Source organism: Phyllostomus hastatus, unplaced genomic scaffold (assembly GCF_019186645.2).
Source record: "Phyllostomus hastatus isolate PE091 unplaced genomic scaffold, TTU_PhHast_1.1 phas_scaffold_78, whole genome shotgun sequence".
Classification (NCBI taxonomy): Eukaryota; Metazoa; Chordata; class Mammalia; order Chiroptera; family Phyllostomidae; genus Phyllostomus; species Phyllostomus hastatus.
Window position 1 is genome coordinate 36,352,961 of NW_025334041.1, and position 17,831 is coordinate 36,370,791.

Sequence of the window (17,831 nt, forward strand, 5' to 3'; positions counted from 1 at the left end):
TGGACAAGCTCCTTAATTGCCTTGAGTGAATCATTCATTTCATTTACTATATTTATGCTAAAGTGTAGGAATAGGGAATTTCTGGAAGGTCTTTCCTTCCTAATATTCTAGTTGTTATGTGAATAAAGGGAGCCCTTGGCAGTCACTCCATTTCTGTTTGATCCTAAGGACTGAGCTGATTGTCCCAGGAGACAAGCGGTTGACCATGTATTCCTCAAAGCACAGTGTGTGTCCTACCAAAGTGTCCATTCTTTCTTGGATAAAAACTATCCCAGTTGGATGCATCAGTTTGGGTTCAGAGAGAACAACTAGAAGTATTGAGAAATAAAGCAGTTTAATTAAAGACTCACGGCTTATACATAAACATATGAGGAGAGTGAAGGAGGAACAATGGGAGTGGGGGTTGGGAAAGAAGGAAGGAGGAGATGGCGAAAAGGGACACCAAGGACACCAACCCAAAGTACAGAGGGTGGAGAAGTGCCATATCTGTGAAGTGGGAGCTTGTCAAGAGGTCTGTGAAGCACAGCATCTGGTCACTATGATTTTAGAGTGGCTTCTGCTTCACTCTCCCCCACTGGCATATTCTAATGATGAATTATACAAGGAAGGAAATGATAGAACATTAGTTCCAGTCTTAGAATTTTGAGATGCCTACTTCACAAAAGACAGTCTAGCACAAGTTGTTTGCTGGTTCTTGGGAACATCTACAAGATTCCACACAAATAAAGATTTTTAGAAATATATGAATTTTCATTTATATTTTAAAAAATAAAATTTCAGAATACTTCATAGAATGTTAATCAGTTCAGTGATATCTATGGTATTTTCAATTTTAAGAAAAAAGGGGAGAAAAGATTAATTATCTAAGATTTATTCACTTTTAAAAACACACAATTAATATTTAATTGACCAATATAAATACTTTAAGAAATACCAGCCTATTCTCTATTGTACAAGACAAAATAGTGACATATTTAGATATCTTAAAGTGATTTGGAAGTCTATAAAATCATAGCTACAATTCAAATGGACTGTCACTTATTCATGAAAAGTATAGCAGATTATTAATTGATATTAAGCCTATATTAAAGTAAACTGGAATTTAGATATTCTTGCCCAGCGAAAATCTTATTTGGCACACTATATTTTTTTAAAAATTTTAGCTCTTCTCATATTTACCAGTTATAAAAATCTGCATTGAAGAATTGTGGTATCAAATTTAGAAAAGTACATTTTCAAGCTCTAAATAAAATTTTAGCTTTCCATGCATGATTTCTATAGGTTCTGGAGTTGTATACCTCAACATATGCTTTATTATTTTTATCAGTAGATATTAGCAGGGATGTATTATTAGTTCTAACATTAAATTTCTCACAGTACAAAAATGGTTTAGACTGAACAGTATCAGTATGCCAAATAGAACTCAAATAAAATGAGCAACTGATAATCTGCATCAAGTAACCTAACTAGGGGAAGAAATATAAAGGTCTGGATTTGAAATATGGTGGGTATAGCAAATGTAGAAATACTTGATATTGTGATTGTGTGCAGGTCAAGTTAAAAGAACAGTGAATAGGAACCAATAGCCATATGGTAACATCACTGTTCTGGCACAAAAACTAAGCGAAGACAGTCAAAGGGACAATCCAAAAAGGCGAATGCTTGTGCACTCTACATAGATTGTAAAACCTTTAGTTGTCCTCTTCATTGACTTTGGTTCCCTGGTTAAATACTCCTCAGCAGCATGCATACTTTTTTTTTCTTCAGGATTCTGACATTTATTAATGTATTTCTTGGATTTTAGCTAGTTTTTTCATTAATTGGCTCATTTTCAAAGGAACTTTGTACTTCTTATGCTGAATGCAGTACGATTTGATGTTGCCAATATTCAGTCAATATCATAATATTACAACTACCTAATAGTTCAAGTTCCCTAATAAGATTGTTATTTTATTCATTTTGACAGAGTTACCTAGTTAATCTGAAGGGTAATCATACTAAAACACAATAGTTTCACTAAATATTATGTGTACAAAGGAGAATGAGAAAGCACTGCAGAGGGACATTTAGAACAGGCAAAAGAGAAAAGAACATATGAGGTGATATTTCCTTAAAGAGGTGACATTTACTCAGAATCTTGAAAGAGTCATAAGGTGAAGAGGAATGTGCCGAGCAGAAAAAAACAAGCCCAAAGAATAGAGCTTTTAGAGTATAGAGCATTCAGTTAACTACAAATAAATTGAATTTGTTGAAACAATGGCAGGAGTAATGTCAGAAAATGAAACTGATTACCTAAGAGTGAAACAAATCCTGACAGGTCTTGACATTTATTGTGGGAAGTTTAATTTTTTAAATAAAAAATGGAAAGCAATTTAAGTACCTTATATAAGAATATAATTATTAGAATGTTCATGTTTTAAAATAATTAATCTAACCACTTTACTAAGGATACATTTAAAATTAGGAAAAATGTTGAAAGATTATCAGATTAAGCCAAATTAAAAATATAACTTTAAATATAAACTAAAGTAAGAAGAGTAGTTTACAATAAATATTTAGAACATAAAATACACAGTTTGATAGGGTTGGAAATGGGAGTGGAAAAGAAAAATAAATCTTAAGTTAACTTCAGGTTTCTTGCTTGGTTGACTAGATATATCATGGTATTACCACCAAGATTCAGGTTAGGAATAGATTTGAAGAGAAGTTGAGGAGGTTTTGGTGTGATAAATTTAAAATGTCCAAATGCCAATAAACTATTATATATATATAGGCCCAGAACTCAATAAAGTTATTCTGGAAAGTGTTGATTTGTGAATTACCAATATATTGGTGAAGCAATGATAGTTCTGCACAATCAGGCTTTAACAATATATTTCATAACTTCCTGAATATACAGCGACCACTTCTATACCTATTCACAATTCAATGAACATTATAGTCTTCCTTCTCCATCAACTCATATGAATGCATGTCCCCTATCTACGTGCAGAGCCTTACATCTCACCACACATCAAAATTCGCATCACACAATATCACATATGTGACTTTCAAGACTCACATAAAACTGAGCCAATAGCACTTTTTGCTCTTAAAAATACTCTTTCTAGAAAAATAGGACCAAGTGCTTTTTTTTTCCCTTGTAATGTGATGTGGCTAGATTAGTTCAACTCTAAGATTACTTTTTATCACCAAATTTGAAGGTTAAATTTGAAGATAATTTTTAAAATATTGGAAGAATAATACTGTTGAATCAAATGTGAATATTTGTGCTTTTTATTCTGCATTAGATTTACAGACATAATATACAGTCATAATATTCTGCACATACCAAAGTATAGATTTTAACTTACTAAAATATACAGAAAAAACATTTATATTATTGAATTAATGAAATCTAGATTTCTATAGCAATGCATTATGGATATGAATAGCTCGTAGTTATCAATTATATTTTCAATAGTGACTGAGCAAGTAGTTTCCTTTTAATACAATAGACAACTGTGTATGTGCATCAGGAACTACTAGAAATGCTTTACAAATGGGTGAGAGTACTTTTATAAGTTCAGTTATCAATTCTCTAAACTTTGAATTTAGGCACTATTTATTTCATAATAGGTATATAAACTCAATGTTTATTTGGCCTTAAATCTGAAGCTTATATTCATTAACCATTGTACAAAATAAAGAGTTATAATATATTTCTGCAAGAAAGCATATATTATTGAACAATATTATCATTCATTCAACATTATCACAGTTGCTTGACTTTTGTCTTACTTAAATTATGCTCATGCTCACAGACATCACTCACATGTATTCACATATATTTACAACATACACACATGTACAACTCCTACATACGCACACATGCTCACATTTATGTAGACTTTTTCTCATATACTCATGCATACACTCACATACACTCACTCACACACAATTTGGATTTTCTTCCCTCTTGCTGCTGGGATGATGCACAAAACTTACATATTTAAGACTTATGGAAAAGTGTCCCAATAATGAACATTTATTGAATGGAAATAGCTACTGCCCTATTCTTGAATCTTTTCTTCTTGTTTTTCCTCCTCGGCTCCTTCTCCTCTTCCTCTTCCTCCTCCTTCTTACTTTTATTAGTCTTTATTTTATGCTGAATTTCCTCCCGATCATAAGCTTTTGTTTCTTTAGTTTCTTCTGGAATATCTTTTTCTGCTGTGCAACTTCCTCTTCTGGTTTAGAAACAATCTGCTCTTTTTCATTGAGGGTCATTTCAATGTGGCAAGGAGACCTCATCCATGGGTTCAGCTGCCCATAAGCTCTGAAAGTTCTGTGCTGCATCTTGGGAGCTCTGTTTACCTGATGTGTTCAATGACAAGAGAATCTACATCTAAATCCTTAAGTTCAGCATTACTCTCTGAATTTTTAAGCATGTGCAGCAATAATTCAGCACTCTTTTAAAGTATATTTTATTGATTATGCTATTAAACTTGTCCCATTTTTCTCCCTTTCCTCTCTCTCTGCCCTGTACCCCCTTCCCTTGAGCATTTCCCCCACTTAGTTCATGTCCATGGCTCATACACATAAGTTCTTTGGCTTCTCCATTTCCTGCAGTATTTGTAAGATCCCTCTGTCTATTTTTGTACCTAGTAATTATCCTTATTCCCTGTACCTTTTCTTATATCCTCCCCCTCCACTCTCCCTGCTGATAACCTTCCATGTGATCTCCATTTCTATGATTCTGTTCCTGTTCTAGTTATTTGCTTAGTTTGTGTTTTTTCTGTTTTAGGTTCAGTTGTTGATAGTTGTGAGTTTGTTTTCATTTTACTGTTCATAGTTTTTATCTTTTTCTTAGATAAGTCCCTTTAACATTTCATATAGTGAGGGTTTGGTGATGATGAACTCCTTTGACTTACCTTTTCTTGGAAGTACTTTATCTGCCCTTCATTCTAAATGATAGCTTTGCTAGATAGAGTGACCTTGGATACAGGTTGTTGCCTTTCATGACTTGAAATACTTCTTTGCAGCCCCTCTTTGCCTGCAAGGTTTCTTTTGAGAAATTGGCTGATAGTCTTATGGGAACTCCTTTGTAGGTAACTGTCTCCTTTTCTCTTGCTGCTTGAAGATTCTCTACTTATCTTTAATCTTGGCTAATGTAATTGTGATATATCTTTGTGTGCTCTTCTTTGGGTCTAACTTTTTTAAGACTCTGAGCTTCCTGTATTTGTAAGTCTATTTCCTTCACCAGACTGGGGAAGTTTTCTTTCATTATTTTTTTTAATAAGTTTTCAATTTCTTGCTCTTCCTCTTCTTCTGGCATCCCTATAATTTGGATGTTGGAATGTTTAAAATTGTCCTAGAAGTTCCTAAGCCTCTCCTCATTTTTTTTTATTTTTTTCTTCATTCTGTTCTGGTTGAATGTTTATTTCTTCCTTTTGTTCCAAATTGTTTATTTGAGTCCCAGTTTCCTTCCCTTCTCTATTGGTTCCTTGTATACTTTACTTTGCTTTGTATAGCTTTCACTTCTTCCTTTATTTTGCATCCATACTCAATCATTTCTGTGAGCATCCTGGTCACCAATGTTTTGAACTCTACATCTGATAGGTTGCTTATTTCCTTGTTGCTTAGTACTTTTTCTGGAGTTTTGGTTTGTTCTTTCATTTGGGTCATATTTCTTTGTCTCAGCACACCTGCTGAGGGGTGGAGCCATAGGTATTGGCCACTTTGATGCACTGTGGAGGTGTATGTGGAGAAGGGGTGACAGAGGGAATAATGCTACTTGCTGGGCTCTTGCTCCACTTTCAAAAGAGGGTAGTTTGTACTGCCACCACAACAACCCCCACAGATTTTTACAGAGTTTCTGAGGCTTTACTTTTCATGCACTTGAACCCTGGATTGTGCAATCTGACTGGCTCCCTAGTTGTTCTCTTGGCTTATCCACATGTGAGTATGGGACTGCCAAGTCCTCCAGCTCCTTCACTCACCCAGTCCACCAGCTGTAGCCTTGCCACATCCTCTACACACCTGCTGCCTGTCTCTTTCCCTTCTACAAATCTGGGTGAATGTTCCTTCCTTAACTCTTTGGTTGTGTAGTTCTGTGAAGTTTGATTTTCTGGTGGTTCTGGCTATTTTATTAAAATGGTTGTTTCCTTCTTTTGATTGTGGTGAGGAGGTGAGGTGTATCTACCTACACCTCCATATTTGCCAGAACTCTAACATATTCAGCATTCTTTTGGGGCCACTGACCCTGTGTGCAGCCCCAGTGTCTGGCCTGGGCATACCTACCGACTCCACCATTGTAACAACAGAATGGCACACATTGCTTCTGTAGGTGACATCTTTCAGACACATGGTGGCTTTTCAGATAGGCATACCCTTGATGGTCTGGACAGTTTCACAAGTGTTATTAACATGAACAGGAAGATTTGAACCTCTTGATTTGCATGAATTTGTGGAGTTTTCTGGGTCAAGTGTATACAAAGCCATTTTTAGAATTCACCTCTGGCTGCTTTCAGGAAGAGTCTTGAATCTTCTCCAGGCAAAATGGACTTGACAACTTCAAAAAGGTGAATGACCCCTTAAGCTGTCTATAAATGTTCGATAAAGACCAAGTACTTCACAAATAGTCCTTGTTTCAATTTCAGAGTCTAGCTTTACTTCTCTCAGCATTACACAATCCAAGTGACCACAAAGTAAAAGGTGCTTTGAACCCCAAATATATGTCCATAAAGCATTTTCTTAACACTCTGCAGAAAACCTCTCTCATCAAATAAGCTTAATGTACATGGGGATGCCTAAGAAGCTATTGATTTATAACATTTCTCTTTAAGAAAGTTCTGTTTTTCTTCCTTCCTCCTACTGAAGTTCATTATCTTTCTTTCTAGGTAAGGTATAAAAGAAGTAAGAAATACATTCTACAACAATCAATTTTACTTTATAACAAAGCCTTTCAGTTGTTTTTCCATAATTTTATGCTCAGAATATTATTTTCTATAGATTTTATTATTATCCAATAAAGAAGATTGAAACAACAGAGGTTTATTCTGGCCAACATCACACAGCTGTTAAGTGACACTTTTTGCTATAAGAAATAAATTTCTTCTTTCTAAATTTAGAGGAATTTTTATAACCTCAGGGAGAAAAGAATATGCACCAAGCACATTCTTTCTTTTTTAACATTTGTGCATGTATATTTTCTTTAATAAAATTTATTAGGTAATATTGTCACAGGAAAGACGACTCAAATGGCTTCAGGGTTTGCGAAGGGGAGTTTTATTCACGCATGTGGACCCAGAGGAGAGATCCCAAATTCTGGGCACCCAGCTTAGGCTGGGGCTTCCTTATATTCTTGTTACAAAGGCAAAAGGAGGAGGAGGAGGAAAGCAGCTGCTGAAAGCGCGCATACGGAAGCAGAAAGCGAAGGTTAGTGTAGGACCTTGAGATAACTGCTTATCTGGGAATGGCTGCTGTCTGAGGACGGCTGCTGGTCAGCTCCTATCTAAGAATGGCTACTGCTCTGCTATGTCCTGTCACAATATTGGTTAACAAAATTATGTAGGTTTCACATGCACAATTTTGTGATGCATCATCTGTATATTGCACTGTGCCCACCACCCAAAATTATATCTTTTTCCCTCACCATGTATTTGACCTCCTTTACCCTTTACTCCCTCTCACCCCACTTTCCTCTGGTAACCACAGTACTATTGCCTGTGTCTATGAGGTTCTTGTTTTTTCTTGTTTGTTCATTTGTTGCTTTAAGTTTTATATCACAAATATGAGAGAAATCATGTTTTTTAACTTTTCCTCAATTATTTTCATTTAGCATGATATTCTTAAAATCTATCCATGTTGTTGCAAAAAAAATCATATACTTCACATAATTTCAAAGCTGTTTAAATGTGGAAACCTAAACCCATTCCTCAATGATTTCAGTATATTCTGTCCTAACTAGCCTCTCTCCCTGGGAAGAGTCATTAATCTTGGGAAGACAATGCAGAGTTAGTTGCAATGTGAGAGGTCAATTTCAATTTAATGGCTGCCTTTTGGACTCTGCGCTCTTTTGTTTTTTTAATTTGAGGGTTGTATGAAAAACAAATGCATTTCTTTCACATCTGACTTCTCTGCAGACACAGTACCTGGCCCCTGTTAACGACCTAACACTCAGGCCTCTTACTGCATCCTTTATCTCTTCCAAATGACAGCTTCCTATTAATTTTAGGTCTCTCTATGCCTCTCAAAGTGACTTTTTTCTACATTACATAACTTAATCTATATTTCCAATCAGATTATCCCATGCGTACCCTCTCAATTTGTTAAAAATTTATATAGCTATTTTTATTTAATGTTAAAACACAAAGGCAGAAACTTTATAGACATGCATTAAAAACACTCCATGATCTTTAAAATATATATTTGTAATAAAAATCAGTCTAAGTTTATGCTTGCCCTGTATCAATGGAGTAATTCCTGTTGGTGCTTCAACAGGTTTCTCACCATTAATGATCTTAGGTACAGCTGTTTCATGATCATTCTAAGCCATTTATACCATTGCTTCAGGGAATTGCTTCAAGTCTTATTTGAATCTACATGTTTTATCTTACCAAACTGTACCATCACCTTAGACCAGGGTTGTCAACTCATTTTCACCAGGGGCCACATCAGCCTTGAGGTTGCCTTGAAAGGGCCAAATGAAATTTTAGGACTGTAAAAATGTAACTACTCTTTCACAGTTAAGTGAGAGTCCGGCGCTGCAGCAGGGTAGAAACAAGGTGCTGGGCTGGATAAAACAAGGTGGAGGGCTGGATTCAGCCCATGGTCCTAGTGTTTGCCGTCTGTGCCTTAGACATTTTCTTTTGAAATCAGTTCCTATTCTATGCCTCCTCTTGTGGAGGCAGACTGATCCTTGCTTCCTAAATTCATTTTAGCACATCAAAGCAAAAAACTCAGGTTTTCGCTGTCTCAGGACTACCAGGGTTAATATTAACATATCCCTTCCCTAGAGCCAGTTCCATGTCCACACTATGGTCTCACACCTAGCTCACACAGCATCACTGGGAAATCATCTACTTGCGAACTATCCCAAATTTTAGTTTCTCCTTATTGGTGAAATTTAGTTTTCAGAATAGCTTTAGACTAATACTATTCAGTGGTCCAAATCTGCCCCTATGATTAATTAACTTATTAACAGTAAAATCTACAAGTAGGAAATGCACCTGGACTTTCAGCCCTGGGTTCCATGGCTTCAGATTCTAATTCCCTAAACAGGTTTTCAGTTTTCCTTTAAGTTCTTCTGATAGCAGCAGATCCAGCAGTAATCAAAGCAAGAAGAAGAAAAATGAAGCTTCCAACAAACACCAGCAAGGGCCTCAATTTTTCTGCAGGAAAATTCATGTGTTAACATCATTTTTATTTCTTTTTAGACAGAAGGGAAAGGAGAGAGAAAAAGAAGGAGAGACATATCAATGTGTGGTTCCCTCTCACACAGCCGGGGCTGGGAACTTAGCCTGAAACCCAGGCATGTGCCATGACTGGGAATCAAACCAGCAACCCTTTGGTTTGCAGGCCAGCATTCAGTCCACTAAGCCACCCAGCCAGGGTATGTGTTAACATTTCTATACAGATGTGCTGCTTCTTAGTAGATGGGAGTCACTCAGGACACACTAAAGTCTTGCTTTATGGGTATTAGTTGTGAAGGAGCAGAAGTCATTTTGGAAATAAAGGGAGCAAAATGAGCAATGATATAGATTCTAAAAAGAAGCAAGGAAACCTTCAGCTCTTTGTCCAACATAAATAGAAGAAATATATGAAACTCAGTTCATAGAAGGAATTGATTGACTGCTGTACACCCTAATCTCTGTTAGCTGAATATAGTTGAGGTGACTGTATATTCTCTTATGATTGAGAGGTTGGACTAGAACCTGTTACCCACTTAGGAGACCCACTGAAATTTCTGAAACACTTGGTAAACTGCCCTTTGCCAAATTACTTTTAAGGAGGGGTTACAGTGCAATGATTTGAAGCATACAATTTTTAGCCAAACAAATTTGAATTCAAATATGGGATTCATCCAAGAGACTTTGTTTAACATTACTTAACATCCCTAAAATTAGCTTCCTAATCTGAAAAATGCAATAGTGATTTTTACCTCATCATTGAGAATTAAGTCAGGTAATATAAATGAAGTAGTTAGTAGAATGTCTGGAAGACAAAACATAATCAACAATTGGTGACCATTTTAATTATTATTGTTATACATCTTATTAGGGAAGGTAATTTGCAGAAGGTTGCTTTCTAGACAATCTTTGCCCAATTTGAATACATAAAAATGACTTACTCAACACCAGACCATCTGCAAACTTTGTTGATGGGAGTCTTCAATACTTCTAGTGGGATGGATCACAGTATTGTGGACTACAAAACACTGAGATTACTTCCCAGATATCATAGCTCATGAACCCATCAATCCAAAACTGTTTTTAGCAATATCACCTTTCTGCCAAATCTCAAAAACACTATTTAGAGTTGGTTTGATAGGGGACTCAAGAGTTGGAAAATTTTAGTTTAAGGCAAATAGTTAATAAGCCTAGTAGGGAATATATATGTTAAAGCTATTGTTTCAAACTGCAGGTAAGGCCCACCACTCCCAGGAGAGACAGCCAACCTCTTGGGGGGCTGCTAAAGATTACCATATGGGGAACAAGTGGAGGCATCCCAGCCATTGTGTTCCAGGGACAGACAGATGACCACCAGCACCCTGGGAAGAGCTAACTGACCAGGACAAGAATGCTGCAGTTTTATTTTATCTAACTTTCCCTGAATTTCAAAATCCCTCCCTGCATCTTCTTTATTCCCTGTTATAAAAAGTTTGGCCTGGAAAGAAAATGTAACATGGTCTGTTAGGGTATGAACCCACCATCTTCTCAGATTGCAGGCCATCTGAATAAAGTGCCCATAAAGATTCAATCCCTGTCTCTGCTTTGGGTTTGGTAGTGATAGATGGCACAAAGGAGAGTGTCTTTTATGGCTTCATATTCCTTTCAGCCAATGGGTATCCGGGATCGTCAGATCTGATATGCCAGTCCTCATAATCAACCAAACAGAATAAATACTTAATACTAATAGTATTAGGATTAGTATTCCCCATTTTTCTGTCCTAAGATACCATGCATTTCTTTGTCAAGAGTGATTGATGTCTAGAATTTGCTACTCTATTTCAGTAACAGAGATATGATGTATAAGTCTGAGACTCAATTTATTTATTTCTAGGATCTTTACTACAGAAATCACTGCCTTGCAATGCCTATTGTACAATGTCTAAAATATTGTTTTATATGTGTTATTTAGTTTATTATATGTTTATGGTGGATTAATTTAACAAAAAAGAAATAGTTCAAAATTTGTTCACCAGCACTTTAATGAAATCCTAGTGAATATTAAAATATATCATGTTTGTTCATTAGAAGAATTAACACTGCTAAAATGACTATATACTAGGTTGATCTATGGATTAATACCATCCTGGTAAAAATGGGGGAAAGATTTGGACACTACCCAAAAGAAAATATACAAGTTTTGAATAAGCTCATGAAAAGATTATCATAGTCTTTAGGAAAATGGATATTAACTGAGTTAGAATTCCACACCAGTCAAAATGGCTGGAATGAAAAGGGCTGACAACACCAGATGTGGAGGAGGTAGTTGAGCAACAAGGACTTTCACATATTGCTGCTGGGAGTAAAATAATGTGTGTGTAGAAAACTTTTAACACTAGAACCTAAAAATCCCCTTTCAAGCATTTTTAAAAAGTATGAAAACATATGACCACAATGTACACAAAATGTTCCTACTAGTCACAAGATCAAAATCAAATATCTCTAAGCAAGTAAATAGATTAATAAATTATGGTATATTGTTACATGTGTAAATGACTCAGTAATATAAAGAATGAACTATAATCATTCTCAATAACTTGAATGAATTTTAAAACAGTAAGCTGAATTATAGAGATGAGAGAGAATAGAGTGTATACCTTTAAATTTTTACTTATATTTTGAAATGGGAAAAACTAATCTCTGGTTATAAAGATAAAATCATGTTTGCTTTGGAGTTCAATGACTAGAAAGGGACATGAGCAAATTAGCTGTGAAAAGGTTCCATATTTTATTTGGGGTGGTAGTTTCATACGTGTGGTTGTGTTAAAACATATACCTATACATTTAAAAATCTGTTTAGTTACTATAAGTACATTATGTCTTTTTAAAAGTTGAATTTGTGATGGCTATAATACAGTATAACTTTTTCTACTATGATTAGTTGAATACCATCATTTTCAAGGAGCCAGGGACAGTTCTGAGATTTTCTGAACCAAGGAATATTGCCAGAAGTCTGGGAAATGATAGCAATGAAGTGCAACAATGGCCTTTGTCAAAACTCCAAAGTTGACCTTCCTTTTACTCTGTCTTCCTATTTAGCCCCACCACATATTTTTATTTTCATTATCCAGTGTTTTCTATTTTATCATCTCTTAGGTATACCAAAGTTATTCAGAGGAAAGTATCTAACCAGTTATTTTATCTTATTGTCAGATTAATCTATGTGTTCTTTCAGGAATATGCAGCTTTCACCTCTTCCTCATCTTGCAAAGAAAACAGATTACTATAAAGGATATTTGTAGCATTTAAAAACTCATTTGATCAAAAAATGCTTTGAGAAATAGAAATCTAAACCTTTCAGGTAGATGATTATAAGGAATACCAGGGCATCTTTTCTTCTTTAGCGGGTGTCACAAAAACACCAAGAACTTTAGAGGTTATTTACTGGTCAGGCTAATCAGTCATAAATTGTGGAAAACAACATCAGAACTTTCTTCTTACCTTCAGTGAATTTCAGTTTAATTGCATATTACAGTCTCATAAACAAACTCATGCATTTAAAGTAAAAAATAAATTCTTGTCTTTGTATTAGTTCTTTACCAATCCATGTATTATTAGCAGAATAAAAATAGATTGCTTTAGTATTCTTTTTAGTATGATATATTCTATATATGTTTTAAAAACTTGGTGATAATCTTTGCAAACAATTGAAATATTGTGTCCTCAGCTCTTTTCAACATTTCTGTTTTCCTCAATATCAGATCTCTGTCTTTTGATTTGGACTTTTACCTCTAGATAGTTCTGAATTGAATTAAAGAACCCTTTACTTAACAATAATTATTAATTTTATAATAGAATGTGAATACTGAAAAATACCATAGAAAAATTTTATTCAATCCATTTGTTAAGAATTAGTGGCTTAGTTTTGTTAAAGCCTTCACACTCAACATATTTGAGTACCTTATTTATGGTGAGGGTTGTTTAGTTCATAACTTAGCTTGGGTACTTTTGGTAATTTGCCAATTCTGATCACTCTGTTAATCTACTATCTCCATGAAAATAATAGGCATGTGTATTGGCCTTGCTTCATTCACTAAAACTTAGGCTCAAGAAAACAATAACTTAGGTATTACATACAAGATTTAACTAATTTCCATTAAGAGTTATATCTTGTCATTCCAGAAAAAGGATATTAACCAGGCAGACTTGTGTTCAGGAGAAAAGAGAGAGTGTCTGTGTAATGCATTCTTTAATTATGATAACTATTAATAAGCAATTGCAACAGTAAATAGAAAACCTCTTATTGAAAATGTTGCCTACTGGTTGTTTATGAAATATAACTTTAGTAATTAAAATATATGGGAGCATATTCTAAATATGCTATGCTAAAGGTGATTATTTAAATAATTTGGTGACTTATAACTGAAAGTCCCTGCCATTTCTTAGTAGTCTTATGAGTCTAGACATAAAGAAACTAAGAACAAAGTCAAAATGGATTAAAGACTTAAATGTTAGAGGTAAAACCAGAAGAATTATAGGAAAAAAAATAGGCAGCAAAATCACAGACATAGCTAATAGCTATATAATATTAGATAAAATAAATATTTTATTTATTAAAATATTTTATTGGATATATCTCCCCAGGAAAGGAAAACAAAAGAAAAAATAAACAAGTGGGACTAAAAAGTTTTTGTACAGCAAAGGAAATAATCAACAAAATTAAAAGACAACCCACAGAATGGGAGAATATATTCACTGATATATCTAATAAGGTGTTAATATCCAAAATTTATAAAGTATTTATAAAACTCAATACCAAAAAAAGACAAGCAACCCAATTTAAAAATGGGCAAAGGGCCTGAATAAATACTTCTCCAAGGAGGACATACAGATGGTGAATAGACATACAAAAATATGCTCGATGTCACTAGTCGTCAGAGAAATGCAAATTAAAACCACAACGAGATACCATCTCACACCTGTCAGAATGGCCATCATCAATAGATCAACAAACAGCAAGTGCTGGCAAAGATATGGAGAAAGGGGAACTCTTTTGCACTGTTGGTGGGAACACAGCTACACAACCACTGAGGCACAACCACTGTGGAAAGCAGTATGGAGATACCTCCAAAAATTGAAAATGGATCTGCCTTTTGACCCAGTGATCCCACTTGTGGAAATATATCTGAAGAAGCCCAAAACACTAACTTGAAAGAACATAAGCACCCCTATGTTCATTGCAGCATTATTTACAATTGCCAACAATATGGGAGCATCCTAAGTGTCCCTCAGTAGATGAGTGGATAAAACAACTATGAGACATTTACATAATGGAATACTACTTGGCGGTAAAAAAGAAGAAAATGTTACCCTTTGCAACAGCATAGATGGACCTAGAGAACATTATGCTAAGTGAAGTAAGCCAGTCAGAGACAGACAAATAGCATATGATTTCACTCATATGTTGAATCTAATGAACAAACTGAACTAAAAAGCAAAACAGAGACAGACTCATAGATAAAGAACAAGAAGACAGTTATGGGGTAGAGGGATAGAGCAAAAAGGAAAAAGGACACGTGAACAACATTGTGGTGATTGGAAGGGGAAGGGAGTATAAGGGGACTAAATGGTAATAGGAAAAATACAATAAAAAATAAAATAAAAATAATCTCCACAGAATCCAAATTGTCCCAACATTTATATACAAATAATTCAATTCCAGAAAACAGTGTATATAAAATTATAAATAATCTAGAGGTCTCTTGTGTTTTATTTTTATATTTTATTCACATGAATTTCAATCTATAAGCTGAAACATTTAAATGTAAGACAAATAAAAATATTTAAAAACTAAAAATATAGTCTCTGTTCAAGATATAACCTTGTGAATATCTAAATCTTTAGTTCAAATGGAACAAATATTTAAAAGATTCATAATAAAAAGAGCTAAATAAATTTAACACATTTGATTCTTTGAGTTAAAGTAACTTGACCAGAGAGAATTATTGGTAACTGAAAGTATCAATCTTTAAACTCGAGAAGAGCAAAGAACCTAAGAGCTTATATATTCAAAACCATTAACTTCACTGTTTTAAAAAAGATATCATTACTATGACTATAGTGATTTATCATTTTGAAGATGATTTGAAGTAATGATTAACTCCAAGTTGATTTCATACCACTGCTCAGTAAGCTGTTTGCCCAATAAGACCTTAAGGCATGCTACTCAACTTTAATATTACTGAAACTAAAAATAAGGTAAATTTGGTAAAATGAATAATGTTTCATTTAAATTAATTAAATATAAAGGAATTTACCATGTTTTTCAGACTATAAAATGCACTCCCCCCAAAAAAAATTTTTGGAGGAATAATGATTGCTAATGCTGCTGTTGAGTTCTGTTTACATTTATATTGGTGAAATATTATACTATTATGTTATTAAATATTTTACCACATTTTTTGCTTTGAAATTTTTTTTCCTATTTTCCTCCCCTAAAACCCAGGTGTGTCTTATGGTCTGAAAAATACGGTAGTTTTCTCTGGAAATGTGTATATTGTAACATTTTTCAACATAAAATTATATCCAATATCTGGGTTTCTCATCACACTTTTATTCAGTTATGTTAAAGGAAAACAAATTGAAGATTTATATGCTGTTACAGTGTTATAAGGCCACATGTTGCACAATTTTGATTTAGTCACAGGCTTACCAATAGGAAAAGGGGTGATACATAGTGGGGTGTGTGTGTGTGTGTGTGTGTGTGTGTGTGTGAAGTTATTAGCTACTATACAAAGTAGAATTCACCTGATTGTTAACATATAGAACTAATTAGGGAACATCTGTTTTAAGAGTCTAAAGCCCTCTGGTTGTAAAGAGCCAAGGAAACTTGTAAAAATCCACTTTTGTCTTGGGGCCACTATTCTTTACAACTGTTTAATTTCACTATTCTTTTGTCAGTTTGTTGTTCTATTTTTCTTCATAGCAGCTTTATTCACAATGTTCCCAACTTGGATGCAGCCCAGGTATCTTTGAACAACTGAGTGTTTAAACAAACTGTGGTACATTCATATTGTGGAGCACTACCCAGCAGTAAAGAGCAACAAACTACTGATACACATGACAATGTGGACAAATCTGCAGAGCATCATACTGAGTGAAAAAGCCAATCTCCAAAAATTATGCATAATTTGATTTCTTTTATCAAATATTCTTGAAATGACAAAATTACAAAAGTGGAGAACAGATTAGTGGTTTACAGGGCTGAAAAAGTGTGTGGAGGCAGAAAGAACTTTGTGTGGCTGTGAAAATGTAACAGAGGGATCCTTGTGGTGGTGGAAATGTTTTGCATCTTGACTCTATCTGTGTTAATACCCTATACCATAGTTTTTCAAGATGTTACTGTTGAAGAAAACTGGATAAAAGGTACATTGGCTCTTTCCATATTGTTCATTACAACTGCATATGAATCTATGAAAGTTTTAAAAGAAAAAGTTTAACTTAAAAAATCAAGGGGGGCAATCCAAGATGGCAGTGGGAGAAGTGGAAGTCATACTCACCTTTCTCCCAGGACTGAACTGGAAATAAAACTAAAATATAGAACAATCAACCTGAACAACTAACTGAAGAGTAGCTTAACAGAAGTCTTATAACCCAGGATTTACAGAAATCCACATTGAGCCCTGTAAGAAGGGTGGGGCCCTGCAAAGCGTTGGTCATTTAGTCACGTGTGGCAGCTGAGGATCCTGAGAGATACTTAAGCTGCAATAGTCACCCCTGAGGAGCAAGGGGTCTCAACTCCCTGCCTGGTGCCACAGCCTAGGGCATCACAGCCCAGAATAGGTGTCCACATAATATCTGGCTGTGATAAACAATGAGGATTCTGAATGCCAGGAAGAGATGAGAGTTAGGGACCCAGAGATCCTCTTAAAGAGTGAATGCATAAAATCTCGTTCACAACCACTCACCCTGGGCTCTGGTGGAATGAGAGCAGAGTGGATGAGAGTTGTGTGAAGAGGAAATGGGTTTTGTGGCCAGTGAGAGAGCTGTAGGGACAGCCACCAGGGTCCCTGTACTGAGTTTCCACTCCCCACTGCAGACACCATCTTTCTTGGGTTGAGTACTGTTATCCATATGACATCAGCCTGGGAGAATGCAATAGCCCCATAATTTTTAAAAGATTTATGTATTTGTTTGTATGTTTGTTTGTTTATTTGTTTTTAGACAGAGGGGAAGGGAGAGAGAAAGAGAAGAAAAGAAACATCAATGTGTGGTTGCCACTCATGTGCCGCCTACTGGGGACCTAGACCACAATCCAGGCATGTGCCCTGACTGGGAATCAAACCAGCAACCCACACCAGCCAGGGCCACAACAGGCTCATCTTCTGAACTCCCTGTTGCCCACCCTGTGGAGATCATGCCCTGCAGTAGAGTTAGCTGTCTGGGCCAGGGTTACAGAGGACT

The 17,831-nt window shown here is 35.2% G+C and overlaps 1 pseudogene; it reads right to left on the minus strand.

Annotated features, from left to right (window-relative positions):
- Positions 1-4,137: 4,137 nt before the first annotated feature.
- On the minus strand, positions 4,138-6,480 carry LOC123811210 (annotated as a pseudogene).
- Positions 6,481-17,831: the final 11,351 nt, after the last annotated feature.